Source organism: Vombatus ursinus, unplaced genomic scaffold, assembly GCF_900497805.2.
Source record: "Vombatus ursinus unplaced genomic scaffold, bare-nosed wombat genome assembly UNPS02014789.1, whole genome shotgun sequence".
Lineage (NCBI taxonomy): Eukaryota > Metazoa > Chordata > Mammalia > Diprotodontia > Vombatidae > Vombatus > Vombatus ursinus.
The window spans coordinates 24483706-24505797 of record NW_020954567.1 but is presented as its reverse complement, the minus strand read 5'-3'; the positions used below and the strand labels follow the sequence as shown (position 1 = coordinate 24505797).

Sequence of the window (22092 nt, the reverse complement as noted above, 5' to 3'; positions counted from 1 at the left end):
ATTTGAGCCTCACAGCAGCTCTATGACTCAGGTAGGACAATTATCATCAGCTACATTTTTAAGATAAGGAAACAGGCTCAGGGTCATACATCTACTAAGTCTAATAGGCAGGACTCAAAACCAGGTCTCCCTGACTCACATCTAGTACTCTTTGGGGATACAGCAGGTCTGATCTTGTATCTCTCAATCACTTTTCCTTCCAACCCCTTCTCCTCGTATACATCTAAATTTCCTCTTGAAAAGAAAATGGGGGTGGGGTTGACATTTCACAATATTACTTCCCCATGTGTTTTCAGTCCCTTGAATCAGCCTCCCCAGCTGCAGGGAACCAGGATTCCCCAGTGCTTTTAAGAACAACATTCACAGTCACAGAAGTACAGTGATCTAGATGAAATCACTAATAGGAACACAGAAGAAGTGCCAGTTAGAAGATCTAGAATCCAATTAACTTTCCCATTCGTTCCCTGTAACTTGGAATGAGTCACAATTCTTAGGTAATTGGGATTTTAATGTGCTTGTTTAATCCTTCTTCCCCAATTTCTTTCTCTTGTACACTGTTTTATAGTGAAAAGTATCAGTGGAATATTGGGGGATTGAGGGAGGAGGAAGGAGGTGATGCACAGATATGAGCGCTGGCCATTAGAGCCGGATGACACAATCACAGTTTCACAGAATCACAGAATCTGAGAGTTGGAAGAAACCTGAGTGGCCATGTTCTTCAACCCATACACAAAACAAATATGGAATAAAACATATCTGACAAATATCACCACACTTTCCCCTTTTTGCATGGTTCTATTTGTTGGTTCTAATGGTTCTGCCTAATGGGAATCAAGGTGGCATAGCGGATAGAGTGAATGTTGCTTTCAGTACATACCAGTTGTGAGGCCACGGTTGGGCAAGTTACTCAACCCCTCTGAGCATCAGTTTCCTCATCTATAAAATGAGGGGGTTGGACTGGTGAAAAATTTAGTTGTTAGAAACTTTTTTTTATAACTATCTGGTATTTGTTCATTTATGAAATTAATAAAAGGAAAAACTTATGGTTTAACAAAAGGAAAAACTCTATTAGTTAACAATGATAATTTTTAGGGTTATTAAATTGGGGTTTCTTAGCAGCAATATAACCACTAACCACCTCACTCCAATAGTACAGGTATTTATCAAAAAAAATTTTTTTACAATTTTATTAGGTGTTTCAATTTCTGAAACAAAAAGCCAAATTGTAAATTTCCTCGCTTTTTTTTAGCAGTGGTTCCGTAACTAATATAGCACCATATCTGAAGTCAGAAAACCCGAGTTCAAAGCCCACTCCACCACTTACTGACACTGCAAACTGCCCTATTTCCTCATCTATAAAGAAAGATACCACCTGCAGTGTCTTACCAGACCCAGCAGTTAAGAAGAAAACATGCTATAAACCTGAAAGCATTATAGATATGAGTTCTGATAAATGATAATGATCACTCTTTCTCTTTAAGTTTCCTCAGACTTTTTGTACTACTTTTTGTATTTTATATTTTTGTACTATTTTGTATTTTATTTGTACTCCTCCTACCCTGAGGTAGGACCACTAGTAAATTACCTCAAGTACAAGAAAAATCTAACTTATTTTAAAATATTTTCAAAAACTGAAATTCTACAATTTCTCTGCAATGCTAAGCCCTGGACTTCAAGAAACTCCATGTGTCGCATCTAAGACTTTTATGCTTTATTTCAAATCTATTTCCTTCTTGTTCCCTCCTCAGTGGAAGCTGTAAACAAGAGATCACCAAGTTCAGTGTAAATGTTCTTTGTACACTAAGAGATCATTTTTAAAAAGGATCTGTTAACCTTTTCTCCTGGTGATGGTGCCCATATCTATGCTAAAATCCATAACCTGTTTGAATGGCCCCACTTGGGGTCCTGAATTTGAAGAAAAGAAAGCATTTTCTCATTTACCCAGACTATCCCACCCCTGGCACATTAATATCACAAAATCTAAGTTAGAAGGAACCTGAAAGGTTATCTAGACCAACCAGTACCTGACCTACAACATTGCTGCTAGTGAAGGGGAACTAATCTCCACTTGAATCCACTCTGAGAAGGGAAGAATAGTGAAGAGCACTCCAAGAATACAAAGCAAAGAACACATTTCTGCTGGTCAGTAATGAATTTATCTCATGCAGATATAAGTGCAAAATACACCCAGAAAAATTGACAGAGTAAGATTACAGAGAGCCTTGAATGCCAAACTAAAGATACAACAGTACCATTGGTCATAAGGAAACCACAGATCAGCAAAAAATCTATCCCCACTACTGCAAAGAAAAAAAAATTCAAAATGCAGGTCATAATGAGGGTGGATAAGCAGTGTCCTCTATTTCACATATGAAGGGTGATACATGCCTGACAAAGCCTCTTTTATGTCTCCTCTCAAAGTCTTACTCAATTCTTGCATTATGCAGAAAAACATTCCCATACTTGGTGGAATGGGCAAGGATCCGCACCTCCTCAAATCTATCTTCCAGGGTATCAACTTGAAGTACTATAAATTGAAATAAAAAGAAAAAGGTTTTTGGTTTGTTTCTAGCTGACTTTGGGGTGCATACGTGGTCTTCATTTGCGCATTAGCAGTGCCATGTTTTGGCCTACTGCCAAAGGAAGGAAGGAGAAGGGAACCAGCATTTATTAAGTATCTACTACCTGTAGATCAAGGAAGCATACTCCAAGGAAGCAGCAGGAAAACTGGTCTTCCCCAATACTACCAGATAATGGAATGGCCCATACCTAAGGGACTCCACAGGTAGAAATTAATCTGGAGCATGCCGAAGGGAGAACAGCAGAGAATGGCACCCATCCACAAAACTCTAAGAAGATAAGGAAGCAAAAAGAATAAAACATTTCCCAGAGGACCCTTCTAATTCACTTGAGTGGAGTAAGAGTAAGAAATTGGATCATCTTTGAGGAAACTAGATCAAGTTGGGATTTCTCCAGGAGTATAACAACTTTAATTAGTCAATTAATCACAGATTCTTACTGAATACCTACTTTATGCCCAACATTATATTAGGTATTTAAGGAACTACAAAAGCATTACATAGTCCCTGTCCTCAAGATGCTTATTACTTAGTTAGGGAGATAAGGATAACATGCATAAAGCAAGAAAGAAGATACTCTGTAATTAAGTTATACATTATGAGATGCAAATTATAAGTGCTATAGGAATTCAAAGAAGGAAGAGATCATTGAAGCTGTTAAAGACAGCTTCAAGAAGGAAGTAAGACTTGACCTAAGGTCTTGGAAAGACAAATGATTCAGATAGGTAGAAGGGAGAATAGCCTATGGGGTTCTATCTTCTCTCCTCCCTTCTTTCTATGTCTAGACATAGATGGAGACATAAAAAAGTTACTCAGATAGAGGTATATTAACTAAAACTTATGGGATATAGTTAAAGCTATTCTTAGGGGAAAATGTGTAACGCTATATTGCTAGACATTTTTATTAACAGAAGAGATACAGAACAAGTCAACAAATTGGGTATATAACTAAAAAAAATTTGAAAAACAAATCAGAAATCCCCAACTAAAACACCAAGTAGAAATCCTGAACATTAAAGAAGGGATTAATAAAATTAGAAGCAACAAGACTATTAAAATGATCTATAAAACCAGGAACTGCTACCCAGTTTTCCTATCAGTTTTGGTAGAACAGTGAGTTCTTTATCCAGTAATTAGGGTCTTTAGGTTTATCAAACACTATGCTATAGTGTTTGATTGTTTCTACATTTTATGTACCTGATCTGTTTGCTGATCAACTTGCTTTTTTTAAACTAGTACCAAATAGTTTTAAAGATTACTCCCTTATAGTATAGCTTAAGATCTGATACTGATAGACCCTCTTCCTTCCCACTTTTTTGTTATTATTCTTGAGATTTTTTTTGTTCCTACATATGAATGATTTCTTAGGTCTATAAAATATTCCTTTGGTAGCAGAAATTCGTACAGCACTTAATGAATAAATGCTGCATCTAAACAGGTAGGTTGTACAGTGGTTGGAGCATCGAAACTAGAATTAGGAAAACTTGAGTTCAAATTCAACCTCATACACTTAATAGCTGGGTGATTCTGCACATAACCTCTGACTGCTTCAAAGTTTTCTCATAAACACAGGGATAATATAGAACCTACTTCACAGGGTTATTGTGAGGATAAAATGAGATATTTGTAAAGCATTTTGCAAAGTACCTAGCAGATAGCAGATACTTAATAAATGCTAGTTCCCTTCTCTTTCCCAAAATTAATTTAAGTACTATGTATTGTCAGTTTAATGATATTGGTTTGACTTATCCCATGATCAGTTAATGTTTCTCTAATTATTTATGTCTGTCTTTATTTCTACAAAAAGCACTCTATAGTTAGATTCATATAGTTCCTGGGTTAATCTTGGTAGATGGAATTTCTCTTTCTAGTTCTTCCTGCTCAGTTTTGCTGGAAACATTAATGAATACTAATGATTTATGTAGTTTAAATTTATATCCTATAACTTTGCTGAATTTATTATTTTGATTAATTTTTGGTTTATTTTTGAGGTTTTCTCCATAAATCATATTATCTGCAAAAAGCTATAATTTTGTTTCATTCTTGTCAATGCTTATTCCCTCAATTTCTATTTCTTGTCTTATTGCTACAGCTAGCATTTCAAGCTCTATGTTAAATATGTAGTAGGAATCCTTGCTTTACTCTTTTTCCTAATTTTTTATATTTTTTCCAATTACATGTAAAAACAATGTTTAACATTCATTAAAAAATTTTTCAGTTCTAAATTCTCTTCCTCCCCTCTCCTCTCTTTGAGAAGGTAAGCAATTTGATATAGATTATACATATGCAGGCATGCAAAACATAGTTCCATATTAGCCATGTTGCAAAAGAAAACACAGACCAAAAAAATTAAAATAAGGACAAATAAAGAAAGTTTTAAAAACATGCATTCATCTGCATTCAGACACCATCAGTTCTTTCTCTGAAGTAGATAGCATTTTTTCATAAGTCCTTTGGAATCATCTTAGATCACTGTACTGCCAAGTCATTCACTATTGATCATTATACAATATTGCTTGTTATTGTGTACAATATTCTCCCGGTTCAGCTCACCTCACTTTGCAACAGTTTATATAAATGTTTCCAGATTCTTCTGAAACCATCCTGTTCGTCATTTCTTATAACACAATAGTATTCCATCACAATCATATACCACAACTTGTTTAGACATTCCCCAATTGATAGGCATCCCCTCAATTTCCAATTCTTTGCCAACACAAAAAAGAGCTGCTACAAATATTTTTGTACATATAGGTCTTTTTTTTAAAAAAAAACTCTTTGGGATACAGATCTAGCAGTGGTCTTCTTACTTTACTCTTAAACTGATCAGAAAGTCTTATTTCTCCATTACATAAAAAGTTTGTTCTTGGATTTAGACAATTAGGTACCAATACCAATTTGGAACCATTTCCAAAAAACTACTAAACTGTACATACCCTACAGCCCAACTATACTACTAGGAGGCCTATCTACCTCAAAAAAATTAAAGAGGAAAAGGACCTAATTGTACAAAAATATTTATAGCAGCTTTTTTCATAGTAGCCAAAAATTGCAATCCAAGGGAAATGGCTAAACAAATTATATCCTATGAATGGAATATTATTGTGCCATAAGAAATGACAAAACAGTTTCAGAGGAAACTTAAAGACCTCTGTAAACTGACAGAGAACAACTTAAGCAGAACTATGGGCATAATTTAAACAATTACAACATTATAGGAAAAACAACTTCGAAAAACTTTAGAACTCTGATCGATGCAATGATAAACCATGAGTATAGAAAACTATCAATTAGTAAGTAAACAAGTATTTATTATGTACCTACTATGTGCCCAGGCACTGTGCTAAGCAAAGAAGATACAAAGAAAGGTTAAAAAAAATCAGTTCGTATTCCAATAAGGCACTTACAATAACGCTTATATACAACTAGGATATGTGCAGGGTAAATTAGAGGGAGTCTCAGAGGGGAGGCAGAACTGGGAAAGGCTTCTTGTAGAAGGTGAGATTTTAAATGAGACTTGAAAAAAGTCAGAAGAGCCAGGAAGCAGAGAAAGGAGGAGAGATTTCCAAGCATGGGGTGAAAAAATCCTTGGAATAAGGAGATGGGGTTTTGTGTTCTAAGAACAATAGGGAGGCCAATGTCACTAGATTGGAGAGTGTAAGATGTAAAAATATTGGAACTAGAGGAGGAGGCCAGGTTATAAAAGGCTGTAAAAGTCAAAAGGAAGATTTTATATGTGATCCTGGAGGCAATACTATGCTCACTGGAATTTACTTAATAGGGAGTGACACAGTCATACTTACACTTTAGGAAGATCAATTTGGCAGACAAGTGGAGGGTGGACTAGACTGAAAAGAGATTTTGCAGTAGATAGATCCACCATCAGGCTATTGCAATAGCCCGGGTGTCAGGTGATAAGAACTTGTGCCAGGGTGGTAGGCAGTGTCACGGGAGAAAAGGGGGCTTCTGAGAGAGATGTTACAAAGGTAGAAACAACAGAACTTGACAACTGATTAGATATTGGCGGGAAGTGAGAGATAGTGAAGAGCTGAGCATGAGACTAAGTTTGTGAGTCTGGGTGACTGGGAGGATGGTAGAACCCTGGACAATAATAAGGAGGCGAGGTAGAGAGGAGGTCTGGAGGGGATATACAAGTTCAGTTTTGTAAATGTTAAATTTAAGATGTCTATGAAATATCTAGTTCAAGGTGTCAAAGGTAGCTGGAGAAGTGAGTTGTTGTTTTTCAGTTGTATCGAGTTTTCTTGGCAAAGATACTAGAGTGGTTTGCCATTTCTCCAGCTCATTTAACAGATGAGGAAACAGGGTTAAGTGACTTGCCCAGGGTCACATAGGTAGCTATTAAGTGTCTAAGGCTGGATGTGAACTCAGAAAGAAGAGTCTTGCTGACTCCAGGACTGGAACTTTATCTGCTGTGCCACATAGAGGCCCTAGAGAAATAAGAGTAGGGGTCAAAAGAAAGGTTAAAGCAGGACAAATAAATCTGAGAACCATCTACATAGTGATAATAGTTAAATCCATGGGAGCTGATGAAATCACCAAGTTAAATAATTGTTGAGAAAGAACAGTGGGCCTAAGACAGAGCTTTGGGGGACACCCAGGGTTAACAGACATGACCTGGTTGAAGATCAAGCAAAGAAGACTGAGAAGGAGCAGTCAGACAGGTAGAAGGAGAAGCAGGAAAGAGTAGTGTCATGAACACCTAAAGAAAAGAGAGTATCAGGGAGAAGAGGGTCATCAACAGTGTTAAGGGTGCAGAGAGGTCAAGAAGGATTGAGAAAAGGTCATTAACAAGACCTTCACCTCCTTCACTGCCAGAGAGGTGAAGAACTTAAAATTCATTGAAAGACATATATTTTCAGACATGGACAATGTGGAAATGTTTTCCTGGACCATTGCATGTCAATGATGAGGGTTTTATTTTTCATTCTGTTTTGTTTTGGTTTTTATCCACTGGGAGAGCCAATGAGAGGGAGAGATTATCAATACATGTAAAAATAAATTTTTGAAAAATTTTAAAGAGATTTAATTGGTCCTGAGGATTAAATCTTGAACCCGTGATCTTTCTGGTCAGCCATGTACAAAAGCCAACACACAAAGAAGTAGTGGATCCTTCCTCAGGCTCGACACATGCTACTCACCAAAGAGTCATCATGGGAAATGAGGAGGCAGAGAAACTATATAAAACTGACTCAGTGCTATATTCTTGCTGAATATACTTTTTGTGTTATTGTTAAATTTCCTTTTTAAAAATCTTTAAAAGAAAAATATATGAATTGAGTCAAGATCAATTCACATTTACACTTATCAACCCTTGGTAAATTATTATTATTAATGCTATTATTAATAATGATAGCTAGCAATTATATTGCATTTTAAGGTCTGCAAAGGTTTGGCCCTCATGATAACCCTGTGAGGTAGATGCTATTATTATCTTCATTTTACAGATAAGTAAACAAGCTGAGAAAGGTTAAGTGATGTGTGTGTGTTTGTATACATACATATATATGTCTCTGTGTGTGTGTCATATCTATATGTATACATATGTATGTATATATGCAATGCTCTACAAAGGGAGTATGTATGTATGCAATGACCTACAAAGGAACACATTTCTCAGTTGCACAAATGTCCATACCCAAGACATCGCAGGAGAAAACAAAACAGACTTACAAAATAGGAGAAAAGGGGCTGCAATCTTTAAGCAGGACAGAGTTTTATAGGAGAACAAGTCCAAACTGAAGTTTCCCTTATGCTTTCTCTCTCACTAGCACGGCTAGATAAGTCTATAGCATTTTCTTACAAAAGGGGGAAGAAGGAGGTGGGGAGGAGAGATCAAGGTTTAAGGTAGATGTTTTAGACTAATTCTTATAGTGACAGGGGCACCCACGCTTCCAGATGGCAAGTGCAGCTTTTTTGCCAGGTAGCTGAAGGCATGGGGTGTGGCCACTGTGTGGAACATCAAGGGTAGTTGCCCAGTTCCACAGATGTTCCCAGGCATATGAGCTTTTTCTGCAACCGGACTGACTGAATGCAGATGTGATCATTCCAATTCAGGGTGAAAGGGAAGGTTTCTCCAGGTGAGAGGGATAACATGAATGTGGCGTGCCGACAGAATAGGGGGGAAAACCCTGACTAAAATAGACTGTGTTGTGAGGAGGAATGTTAAATAATGTTGGAAAAGGTAAGAAGGTAAGACCATATCTGGGAACAGAAGGGTGGGGCATAAGTCTGGCAGAAGAGTTAAGACTTGATATGGTAATTAATAGGAAACTAGTGAAAATGTCTAAGCAATGCTGAAAATAAGGTTTTAGAAAGATTAGTCTGACCTCTGGAGCTGACTTTTCTTGCAGATACATTATCTCTGTCCATTCTCCCACCCTCCATATTTCCAGCTGCCCAAAGTAGCCACTGGCTTTTGCATAATAATGATTTCTCACATTTATCTACTACCTAAAGTTTTACAAAGTGTTTTGCTCACAACACCCTTTGAGGTAGGTAGTGCTATGATAATTATACTCATTTTATAGCCAAGGAAACGGCTCAGAGAGATGAAATCACTTGCCCAGGATTACAGGGCTAATAAATGTTCAAGCCAAGATTTGAACTAAGGTCTTTGGCTCTGAAAGCCAGTACTCTTTCTATTACCCAACACTCATCACAATTATTCACTATAGCAAAAATAATCAATGAAATATCCCAAGCTTCATTTTTGGGAGCAAAATACCATTTTATAACACCACAAGTGATTGAAGTCCCAAGGAGCAAAGAATCTCACAAGTATATATAGTACAATCACTGAAATATTTGTATATTGAGCAAATATTAAGCAACTCCTAAAGAAATTCCTGGATTGTGTGATCTCCTTCATTACCTGCTATTAAATTCCTCAACCATAATCAGCAAATGGAATATCATTCTCTTTATTCCTTTCAGTTCCATCAGTAGGTTTTTAATAAGTGTTTGTTGACTTTAACTGATCTTCTAACTTTTTAAATGCAATAACTATTGCAAAAATTCTCTTGGGAAAATTATTTTTGTTAAGGCAGACAGACACTTACTACCTGTATGAACTTCTCTAGACCTCTGTTTTTCCATCTGAAAAATGAAAAGGGTGGGCTATCTGACCTTGAAGGTCATTTCCAGCTCTAAATCTATGATCCCGTACTGATGTCAATCAGGTTATAGTAACTAATTGTGTCTTTAAATAGTTGTGTTGGAAGACAGATTGCAAGCCTAGCAAACCCATGGAATGTCCTGGCTATGATTCGGACGTTGGTTTCTTTGCACTAAAGAAAATACTATATAACATACAACTGCCTTTAATGCACTGAAAAAAAAAACCAAACCCAATAAAACATATTAGTATTTGAAAACTAATCTTTTACAAGCAACAGTGTGTACTATAACATTTCTGAGCACCCCTTGTATTTGAGACAGCTCCTAAAAATATACCCATCCCCAGAGGGCAGACTACAGCCTTGCCTCACCCTCCCCATCTCTACCTGGGAAATGGCTTATCAGGAGGGAAGGTTTCTTCTCTTAGCAAAACTGCAGCTAGTTCACTATGTGAGGTGAAACATAAACAGGCTGTCTTAGCATATTGTCTAACAAACAAAAACCCTACTGTAACAACCTCAGCATGTGGGTAAAATGTAGAACTTCAGAAGAAAGTTGTTACTTAGAAGCCACCACAGGCGTACTGTGGCTTACAAAATGTTTTCCCAAAGAGCCCTATAGCACTCAGGGCTATTCTATTACTGGTAGTGGGTTCTACTTGAAAAGAGCAGCTATTTATACCCTAAACTATTCCAGTTTGTATGGTGTGAGCAGGCACACAATGTTTCCTCAAAGTTCTGCTCCCTTAATTCCCAGTAAGGCTATGTGTCCTAAAATCCTGCAGGGGAAACCAACAAAAAGTTGAGTCATTCTTAGCTGAGGAATTTCATCGCTTGAGACCATTATGTGCCATCTCAAATCATAGAGCTGTCTTATGATCTTATGCCAGTCTCACTGAAAGCATTGGAAAGCAATAAATACCACAACAAAGGAGAAAAAAACTAGGTCAGTTCAAGTTAAGGTAACACTTAACCAGCCAACCAATACCAGTCAAGAGGAATGAAAACCCTAAGTTAAGAGAACAGTGGGCCTACTGAAATTCAATTAATCCAATAGTCTCTCTCTGCATTCAGTAACTGCTACTGTACAGTGAGTAGTATTTCTGGTAAACCCCTTCAATCATTTAATTTGGTAAAGCTTTAAACTACTGTCAAGATTTGTTGCCTGTATTTTAAAAAGAAAATCATAAAAACCTCTAATTTTTCTGTTAAACAAAGGAAAGTGGGGGAAAGATTGAGAGGTAAAGAATCAAGGTAGCTTAGCTTTTATTTAACAGCTTAATAGCCCTGGGAAAAACAACAACAACAACAACTGAAAATATAAGGGAACTTAAAATGATAACATATACTAGAAAAAAAAATAAACAGAAAAAAACCCAAATTTCTGAAACTGGTTAGGAGTAGTACTATTGTTTAACGTCCCACTTTTTACAAGTAATGAACACAGTAAGCCAGCTGCTTTCATGACTATGGTAAGCAAGTTGCCCCAGGACATGGGAGCTGCATGGAACACGCAGAGGCAAGTAGTGGGCAAAAAGACCAGAGGGTCTGGTACAGCAAAGTCGGTGAGAGCATAAAGGGAGGAGCTAAAGGACAGGAAAAGCCAGGAATCTCAGAGAAAAGGAAGACAGAAGAAGGATGGGCAAAGATGTGGAAGGAGGTAACTGACAATGAGAAGGAAATGAAAGGATGTTGATGAAAATGAAGCGGGGGAGAAGTAGGAGGGGATGGGCTAAAAGTATGGTCTGAGGTATCGTGAAAGGTTTGAAAAAATAAATGGCAAGACTTGGTCAGGGAATTGGCTAAGTGATGAGCAAAGAAAGAAGCAAGAGGGGGTTTGTGAATTTAAAAGGTAAGAAGCTAGATTTAGAAAGGAGGTAAGAGGAAGGAAGAGGTATAAGGTGCTAAAAGGCAGAAGCCCTTCCAGATGGAGGGATGCTACCGTGTAGAAAGTTGCAGTGGGCACTAGTAGCCTGGTACAACAATTCCTTGCCTTATTGATTTGAAAGGAAAAAGCAGTGCCCGTTCTGAACTGACTAGCTTAGGGAAAAAAAGTAAAGGTTGACACCCAAATCCTAGCTTGGCTCTTGAATCTCTCTGTTTGTTGAACATGGGATTTCCAAAGCTTTACTTCTAACAAAGCTATCTTCTCAGCTAACCTGCCTTAAATCAGGCACATTCTTTGCTTGGAGAGCCCCCAGCATGGCACACAGTACTTGCGTGACCTGACTCTGAGACTGGCAAAGATGAGCTGCTTTGGAAGACTAAAATGTTCTCCCCTCATTCTTTGGGCTAGAAAACCAAACTCAGAATCCCCCCTGTAAAGTCTGGTGATTACTGTTCTGTAATGACAGCTGACTATACAAGATATTGGCTATAAATCAAAACATGTCCCAAAGGGTATTATTTTGTTATGTCTCATCTGCCCCTTTCCTTTTGACTAGAAACGCAAATAATTCAGAGACTGAGGCATTTGATATGCCCATTTTCCTGCCAGAGATTTTTTAATATATGAGAAATTCACCTGAGATATTCTATAAGCCTCTTAATAAACTTCTGTGCAGGTATTAAAAATTAAGTCAACATTTAACTAATTTCCAAGACATTTATGACATATAAGGCATACTAATTAATATTCTCAATGTCCACATCAGAGTAGAAGAGAGCCAGATTCTTTCTTTTTCTTATTTGTACAAGGAAAAGTAGTCTCTGTGCTGTATTTAATGATAGATCACAACCTAGGGACTACATCTTCCAAGAACAAAACTAACATAACTGTCAACATCTGGTTGCTGCAATTGTTGCTGTTGTATAAACTTATACAATTCATGTGTACTGAAAGGTATGTCCCCTGCTCACCCTTCAAAGCCCAGTTCAGGTATAGCCTCCTACCTAAGGCCTTTCCCAGTCCTCCCAGTTCTTAGCAGTCTCCCTATCTTGAAATTAATTTGTATCACTTTACATACACTTTGAATTTATCTTGCTCCATTCTTCACCCACAAATGGAATGTAACCTTCTTGAGGGCAGGAACTTGTTCTGTTTTTCTTTTGCATCCCCAGTGTCTTTCATAGAGTGGGCACTCAATCATTTGTCGAATTGAAAGGTACAAGGCAACTCAGTTTACTTCCAACTTCTATAGCCATAATTACACAATGTACATAGCACATCGTGTTGTTTCTTGTTGCAGCGGTAACATAGACAAGTAAGCTAAAGACCATGTGTATTTAAACTAGATGACTGCCTAAGGTTTTTTTTTCTTTTTCAAGTCATAATTCACATGGTACTTTAGATAAGCTCTTGAATTATGATCTCTTAAAAGTCACACCTGTCACAATTTTTCAAATAGTTACAGCACAACAATCCTTCCTGCTCTCAAGTATCTTCCTTCTCTTCTCACGGCTTTATGCAACGCCATGAGACAAGTCTGTGCCATATCCACTTTTCATATTTTAAAAGCTAACCTTAAACAAGCACTCCTCACTCAAGTTGTATGAGACAAGAAAGGCCATTTGCTTGCTAAGAACATGTATGTTAACAGAAACAGCATGGTGTGTACTGTGGATGGAAAAGCGGCCTTCAACTTCATAGGACCTAGGCTGGAATCCTACCTTCCTTGATTACTGGTGTGACCCTGAGCAAGTTGATTTACCACTCTGTGCCTCAGTTTCCTCATGTGTACACTAAGGGGAGTGGCTAGATGATCTCCATCTATAAACCCTATGATAAGTATGATATACAAGCCTCAATGCAAGTGAACAATATATGAATGATTTTCATGAAACTAAGAAAAGGAAACAATTCCTGAGTTAACAAGACAGTTGACTGTAGTGCTGGACAGATTAAAACTTTCAAATACATTAAGTTCTTTTTAGAGAGGCTAAGTGTAATATAATAAACACTGCTTCTGGAGTCAAAGGACCTTGGTTTGAATCCCATCTTAGACATTCATTACCTGTGTAGCCTTGAGCAAGTGTCATTTATAAAATGAGGGAGCTTTACTACCTGTCTTTTAAGTTCCCTTCTGGCTTTTAAATCTATGATCCCATGATTTTATTATTTCAGAGATTTTAAAAACCATTTTAATAGATGGTCTTGTGACTATAGTTTCTTGTCTCTCTGAAGCCCCAAAGTAGGCCAAGAATAAAGAAGAAAACGGGGCTAGCCCCACCTCTCTTCCTGAGTTTCTCTGACCCTGTGAAAGATTCCATCACAATCTAAAGGAATCCTACTGGGAATTATTTATTTAATGCAATCACCCATTTTTCTCACTTGTATGTTTGGATATTTGTCTGGGACTGTTTTTAAAAATGGAAGTTACATCCCAAATAGCATGAATATATTAATCAGATCTATCTGAACTTTAGGTAAGTCTAAATTTTGTCTATCAACATGCCCTAGTATAGGGTCTGGGTCCAATGTCTTAAACTATCTAAAATGTGTTGAATTTAGTTATAATTGAACCCTATAATATACAGCAGAGGGTTATGGAGAGATCGTAAAGTTTTTTTTTTCTTTTTTATGTTCAAGAAGTTGGGGGGGGGGGAGCAAAATGCCTTTGACCATTCTCTCCTTCATTTGGCTCCCTGCCTCTGCAACCTCCTGACTGAATTACTGTAATGTGATCTGCTAGGGGCCACTTTTGAAGGCCAGCTGGTACAGAACACAGTGACCTGTTTACTTCAATTTGTGGGCCACAGAGAATATCTAACACCTGGATAGCTACAAAGTTAAGTTTCCAACAAGCAAGTCCAAGAACTGAGCCTTCTCATGTTTGGGGCCCACCAGGTCTCATGCTGATGATTCATGTGTTTGAAATTCTGGATTGTACCCAGAGTAAGTCATGCTCCCCTTTTCCAGCTTAGGGAGTTTCCTGTCTCTTCTAAAGATGTCCAAGTAGAAAAGGTCAGCAACACCCTAGGACCCTTACAGTAGAATGGAAGGAGTGTCCAGTAACAAATTAATGATATTGAAAGCAATATCCTTCAGGAATTGGAACCTAAATCCAAAAAGCACCACACTCAGGGTTGCTAGATTTTCATAACAGTTAATAACAACATACTAGTGAAGAACAGAACTGAGTCAATAGTGTAGAGAGAGGCGGGGCTTAAGAGTCAGGGAGACCTGAGTTCAAACCCTGCCTTTGACATACAGTGTAGCTATACGACCTGGGAAAGTCACTTAACCTCTAAACTCCCTCCACCTTGGACACTTTACATCGGAAACTCTTAGAATTTAAAAGAGACAACACAGCACAATAAAAAAAGTAAAATGGGAATGAACTTGAAGTCACTAGATCAAATAAGCTAGAGTCCTAATTCTATCACTTATTACCTGTGTGTCCTTGAACAAGTCAATTCACTTCTCTGGGGTTCAGTTTCCTCATCTGTAAAATTAGGGAGTTTAGACTAGATGACCTTTTAAAGTCCCTTTCAGTTCTAGATCAATGGGTGCTATAAGTCTAAGTGAGAAAGCTGAAAATGCGGAGAAATTTCCAAACTGGAAGTTCCTTACAAAGAAGAAATTACAAGTAAAGACTCCCCCCCCCAAAAAAAAACAGTAGAAAGTGAGAATTGTAAGTAAATATGAGATGGCAAAGAAGCACCATGGAGATTAATCTCAAGCTAGTATTGTTTTTGCATGTTTATTAACAATTTACCAAAGGAAATAGGAAATATACACGTTAGTATATTAAAATGGGGTATATAATCAGCACCCTTCAGAAATTCCAGAACTGGACAGAAAACAAGGCATTATTATGAACATGTATGAATGGTCACTCTCTTGATTTATATTCTATTTATACTCTAGGAAATTAAGAGTACTTCAGAAAGTAAACAATTGATTATTTTTAAATCTATGTCAGGATGAAAAATGGGACTAAGGGATGCTTACTTATTTACTAGATAAAAATGCTTCAACAAAGACCCCCATGGCTTACTCTACACAAGGGGAAACAGTAAATCAGTATTAAAGGAGAGGTAACAATCATTTGATACTTTTACGGCAAAGACAGTACAGTGGAGAGAACATACTCTCTCTGGAGTCAGAGAAGCTTGGTTCAAAGTACCCTCTGGCTACTATGTGACCTTGGGTAAGTTACTTAATCTTGCTGGGTCTTAGTTTACTTATCTATAAAATGAAGGGGGTAGCCTAGAGGAACCTCTGAAGATGTAAAAAAGCTCAAATCTAAGATTTTTTAATCCGTGTAAAAGAAGAGGATGCTAGACCCCATTTCTCTAATACCAACCAAAGACATATTTCTTGGCACCTCATCTCAGGGCAGGAAAAAGGTGCCACAATAAGCACCTGTACCTATTATCTTTCTCTGGACTCCAGAAGCAGTTCACAGAGCTTTTGGTCTTGTTAGGATATTAGGATAGGGTGCACCTACTACATTTCATCAAATTCCAGCTCTTCTGGTTCAGTGTAATGTATTAAGTATTTCTAATGACAGTCACATTAATGGTACTGTACTTTTAAAACAAAAATACAACTGTGTGACTGAGCTGAGCTATGAGTATTCATTCAAGTATGACGGGGCCAGTCAGAGCAGGAAGTATGAAATTATGGGGGAAATGGGGAGGAGGGTTAGTCTCAATTCAGCTTTTAAGACCCACTTCACAAAAACCATCATATCTTTAGCTTTAGGTCTCCCTACGTCCACTACTCTCTCTCCCTTCCAATCCATCTTACACACAGCTGCCAACTTGGGTCATGTCTTTCAGCCAGTTAAAAATCTTATGGCTCTCTGCTGCCTACTGAAGTAAATTTAAAGCCTTTAGTCTAGCATTCAAGACCCGCCATGATTTGGCTTCCATATACCTTTCCAGCCTTATCTTCCATTATTTCCCAACAACATTTTGCTCCACTACAGACAGCTTCAACTGCTTTCAATTCAGCAAGCAATTTAATTAAAAAAACACTATAGACAACTATTGTATAGAAGGCGCCCCAAAATCTTAATGAATTTTAAGCTATTAAGGCTTAAAACCATGGTAAGACTTTTGGAACACCATGTACTTTTACATGGAGCACTGTCCTAGGGCAATGAAGACAGAAAGTTAAAGTTCCTTATGAACTTAAAGTCTGGTAGAGGAATGAGAGATACAGAAATGTTTACAATAAATGATATTCATTGCTAAATGAACCACAAATTCCATGGGAAAAGTGGTTACAGAGGGAGATTAAGAGCAGGTCAATTTCAGTTGAGCTTTAAAGAATGGGTAGGAATTTAACAGGGGAGAAGGCCTTTCCAGGTTTAGGGAATGCCATGAGAAAAAGTATGGAGGCAAGAATGGTCAGGGTGCAATCAGGGAAAGAGAAATGGAGCAGAACAAGATTTATTAAATACCTACTATATGCCAGGCATTGTGCTAAATGCTTTGTAAATTTATCTCAGGGGACATGGAATAGCTAGTTTAGCTGAAGCATAGAATATGTAAAGAGGACAGAAGGCAATAGATCGTAGAGGCGCTCAAATGCCAGGCCAAGTAATATAAACTTTAGTTATTAAACAATGGAGAGTCCTGAATATATTTTAGAATAAAAGTAACATGAGAAGATATATGTATAAAGATTAATTTGGTAGTGATAGGATTATGAATGATGAGTTGAAGGGGGTAGGGTGGGGAATCGATCCATTAAGAGGAAATTAACCTTGAACCAGGTAGATGATAATAAGGGTCTGTACTGTACTCTAATAGTGGCAGTAGAAAGAGGGAGGAGACTGAAAACAGGACTTGGTAACAGATTCTCCATGAAAGGTGAGGAAGATGGAATAGTTCAATAGAAAAATCAAAGTTTCTTACTCTTTTGCTCACACTTGGAATGGCCTATAAAGACCTGATCCATCCTTTGAGAACCAATTCAAATGGCAACCTCCTCCTGAAGCTTTCCTAGGTCCCTTCCATCTGCAAGTGATTTCTCTCTCCTCTGAATGGCTGCAGTACTTTGTACTTCTTTTGACATTTGCCACCTACTGCTTTGGATTATAGTTATTTGCATACCTGTCTTGGGGTAAAGGTTTAACCTACTATTTTATTGGGATAAGGAACTCCCAGGTGAGGGAACTCTCTCTAACATTTCAGGTCAACAACTTGCAACTTATAGTCTTGGAGAGTTACCCAGAGCACTGGGAAACTAAGTGAGTTGCCCAGGCTCTCACAGCCAGAATGTATCAGAAGCAGAACCTTTGTGAACACAGAGCAACTCTCTAACCACTACACCACACTGCCTTTTATGCTCATCTTAATTCCCTACTAACCATTCAACTATGTACTTTTATACTGGCTGGCTTAATATACATACAAATGTTCAACTCAATCAATATTAAGGGACTACTATTGCAAGGCCCTGTGCTAGGTAGTAGGAATACAAAATTGAAAATGAACATTCCCAATCCTACAGGAGCTCATAATACAATGGGGCACCCATTAGATATACACACAAATAAGTAGGAAACAAGGCAGAATGTCACAGAGGTAAAGAGGAGAGCCAGGCAAAGCTCTATAAGGAAATTTGAGGGAAAGATTATTTTCAGTTAGACAGGATCAGGGAATCATACACGAAAGAAGATCGGGACTTTGAAGGAAGAAAAGTTCAAGTCAGAGGTGTGTAAGTGAATGGCCTTCATAAATGCCTAGAGGTAGAAAAAAGACAGATGGAGGAAGAGTTAGCAGTCCATTTTGGCTGGAACTCAGGGAATGTGTGAAAATGAGTAATATCAAATAAGGTTGGGAAGGTAATTGCTAGAAATATAGAATGAAGGCAGAGGGTAGAGAACCTTTGGTGGTAGGCTAAAAAGTTTGAACTTTACCCTACAGGCAAGAGGGAGCCCTTTAAAGATTTAAACAGTGGAATGACATGGCCAGATCTATGTACTGGGAAGATTATTTCGGCAGCTGTGTGGAGGACAGAATGGAAGCAGGAAGCCAATTAGCCTTATGATAATATTCCAGGTGAAAATTATTGAGGGCTTGAACAAGGGCCCTGGCAGTGTGAGTGAAATGATGGGACAGATGGAAAAAAGACTGAAGAGGCAGAATGACTAGATGTTGAAGGAATGAGTGAGGTTTTCAGCATGGGTGACTGGGAAGATGCCAACAGCAGAAACTGGGAAGAGGTTAGGGGGGAGGGGGAGAATGATGACTTCAGTTTTAGATTAAAGTTCTGGAAAGATATTGATGGAGAGACAAGTAGCAAGCAAAGACAGATACAGGACTGCTTAGATATATAAGCTGTGGCTATATATGGTGCTATATGTGTGTGTGTGTGTGTATATATATATATATATATATATATTTAACTGAAATAGTAAACATCAAATTTGAATACTAAAGCCTCAAAGACCCAGCAGAAATACTGTCTTCTCTTCAAATAAGAAGTAAATGTTCATCTGTAAAACAAGGGGGTGAACTAGTTGGCCTCTCCAATCCTTCCTTCCTTTAAAAAAAAAATCTATGAATCTATGATTCAATTCTACTCTCCCCTAAATCCATGTTTCTTCAGAAGAAGACTACCATTGTGGTACGATGAGGCTTCCATTGTATGGAACCGTTATGAAGTGGCTGTCAGTCCCAACACTGTCCATAACTCAAATCCATGAAGTGTTTTAGGGTTTATAAAGTGCATTCTTCCAAACAACTGGATGAGGTAGATAGTGTATTATTATCCCCATCTTACACAAGAGGAAACAGACTCAGAGAGCTAAAAGTGACTTGCTCACACAAATAGTAAATGACCTAGCTAGGTCTGGAACCTGAATATTCCAACAGCAAAGTCATGGTCTTTCTACCAAGCTACGCTGGCTGTCATCCCTCTTAGAAACTACTACAACATATAAACATGTTGGCTTACCTTAACTCACATTCACTGAGTGGGCTGGATGTGTGTGTGTGTGTGTGTGTGTGTGTGTGTGTGTGAGACACATCACAATCAGGGGTTACCAAAGAGTGAAACTTAACAGGGATGTTTTCAACTGCAGAACTTATGACACTATTTTATCCTCTGCCTATTAATATTCTCTTTTCAAAACAATTCTCAGTATCTATATGCAAAGGAAGACTGTTCCCAAGTCATCAGTCTTCCACTGGAAAAAAAAAAAAAGAGGATTTCCTTTCTCTCCCAAACAGTATGTGCCAAACCTCAAGATTAATATGTGTGCATATTTATATCTTCTACATGCAATGCTTGGGGGAGAGAAACAGTAACCCCCCCCCAAATATCATCAAAATGTCTGAGGCATGATTCGAATGAAGAATGTGAATGAATGAGATCAGATCCCCGCAAAACAAACGACCTCTCTCACACACAGAGCGTGTAAAGAAGCATCCTCTCCATGGGGATGGGGTGGGGTGAAGGGGTGGGGAGTGTAGGATTGCCAACAAGGGAAGGACATTATCCAGCTGAGTGAAGGCACTGACACTTTGAAAATTGCAGAGGGGAATGAAATCTGTTCCCTGTACAATAACCAAGCGCCCCACTCCCCGAATCAAGCCAAATTTCCCATGCTACCTCGAATGGGCATTAATTATATATGGTGGAAGAAAAATAGATGCACGGAAATAAGCCACCTTAAAAAAAGGCAAAAACTTTAGGAATCCTAAAGATCACACCACCTTGCACGAAATGCATCGATACACACAGGCAGAGAGGGGACAGGGGGACCACGGTGAGAATCTGGATTATTTTCTTCCCTTCCACACTCGCCTAGCTCCAGCTTGCAAAGTACGGTGCTACATGCAATGCTCGGAGAGGAAGAAGGCTGAGGGCGGCGGGGACGTGGGGGTGGGAAGGGAGGGGTGTCTAAACACAAACCACCCAGGCCTCAACGTGACGAAAGTCGTCAGCAGCATCCCAGCCCCTTCTTTCCAGCAACCACCCCCCCACCTCCCGCTTCTCACCCCCCCTGCAGCTGCAGCAGTAGCAGCAGCAGCAGCATGACCACCGCTGCTCCCATCCATTCTGGGCGGCAGACACCCCGCAGGCAGGCTGGCCGGCCTCCCTCCCTGCCAGCCTGCCCAGCCCGGGATGCCCGGACAGCGCTGCCGTGGGCGGGCTCCGCCACCAACTCCGCCCGCCCCAGGGCTCGGGATGAAGCTCCCACTTACCTTGGGCTCTTGGGGGGGGGCTGAAGGTGGCAAGCCTCCCGCCCCCCGCCCCTTCCCCTCCTTCTCCTCCTTCTTTTTCTTCCTCCCTCCTCCTCCTCCTTTTTCTCCTCCTCCCCTCTGTGTGTATTGGTCGCCCCCTCGTCCCCTGCTGCTTGGAGTAAAAGCCGAAAGCGCCCCAGCCGGGCTCCGTGCGTGGGGAGGGGGAGGCGCGCGGGCAGCTTTCTTGAAACTGTGAGACACACACACACGCACACGCACACAGATCCCCAACTAAAGTGTGAAAGAAGCGGCGGCGGCAGCGGCGGCGGCGGCAGCGGCGGTAGCGGCAGCGCGGAACGTCCTCTCCTGGGGAGTGGGCAGGGAGCAAGCGGGAGCTGGCGGGCGGGAGGGAGGGAGGGAAAGAAGGAGGGAGGGAGACCAAGAGAAACCTCCTCGGCCAGTCACTCACTCAAGGGGGCGGGAGCAGCCAGGCACTCCCCCACCCTCCGACCGCCTACCCCGCCTCTCCCCCTCCCTTCCCCTCCAGCTCCTGCATCCACCTCTCCCCACCCTCCGGAGGAGGGGCCAAGGGAGACAGAGAAGGCGCACCCGGAAAGGAGGGAGACTGGGCAGGCTGGAGCTGGGCAGGAGGGGAGGAGAGGGTAGCCCCAGGGCTGCTGGAGAAGCTTCAGCGAAGAGGAGCGAGGAAGGCGGAGGAGGAGGACTAGGAGGAGGAGGAAGATGAGACAGTCAAAAGGCCTCCTCTAAGGAAGCGGGGGCGGGGGAGGGGGTGTCGCCTCTATGCAGTGGAGGAGACACTCTCGGACTTCGAGGAAAGGAGTAGCCCTCCACCCGCTCTGGGCGAGGCTACTGACATGAAAGGCTAGGCAACAGCCTGGGGATCTTGGTGACGGAGACCGAGGGTATACGCAGCTTGAGGGAAGGGGCTGGGCCGGGGAAGAGGGGATGGGCGTCTGACTGACTGTCTGACCAGCTCGTTACCTGCAGCAGAGTGGGATGGATAGATCCAGGACTGAGCAGTAACCTGGGCGCGAGGGGTGGAAGGAGGCAGGCTACTGAGGGAGGGAAAGGAAAGAGCCCCTCTGATGGAGCGAACGCATCGAGGGATGGCCGGAGAGGACCGAGCCAAGCCGAGAGTGGCCGCCCTCGAAGAGCCCAGCAGCCTGCTTCCCCCCAGTCCTCTCCTTCTATCTCGGGCCCCGGGAGGGGAGCGCAGCTGGACCGGAGCTGCCTGCCCGGCCAACCCAGTCGAGGCAAATAAACTGTCT

General features: G+C 40.1%; 1 protein-coding gene across 3 annotated transcripts in view; it reads right to left on the bottom strand.

Moving 5' to 3' along the window:
• The window catches only part of CUNH1orf21 (chromosome unknown C1orf21 homolog), a 264779-nt gene extending 243658 nt beyond the window's left edge, over nucleotides 1-21121 (bottom strand). The window contains exon 1 of one of the 3 annotated variants that reach the window (XM_027868525.1): nucleotides 20825-21121. The gene's annotated coding sequence lies outside the window, so the exon portion shown is untranslated. The remainder of the gene's footprint in view (nucleotides 1-20824) is intronic. The other 2 variants (XM_027868524.1, XM_027868522.1) reach the window with 2 other exon arrangements.
• Nucleotides 21122-22092: the final 971 nt, after the last annotated feature.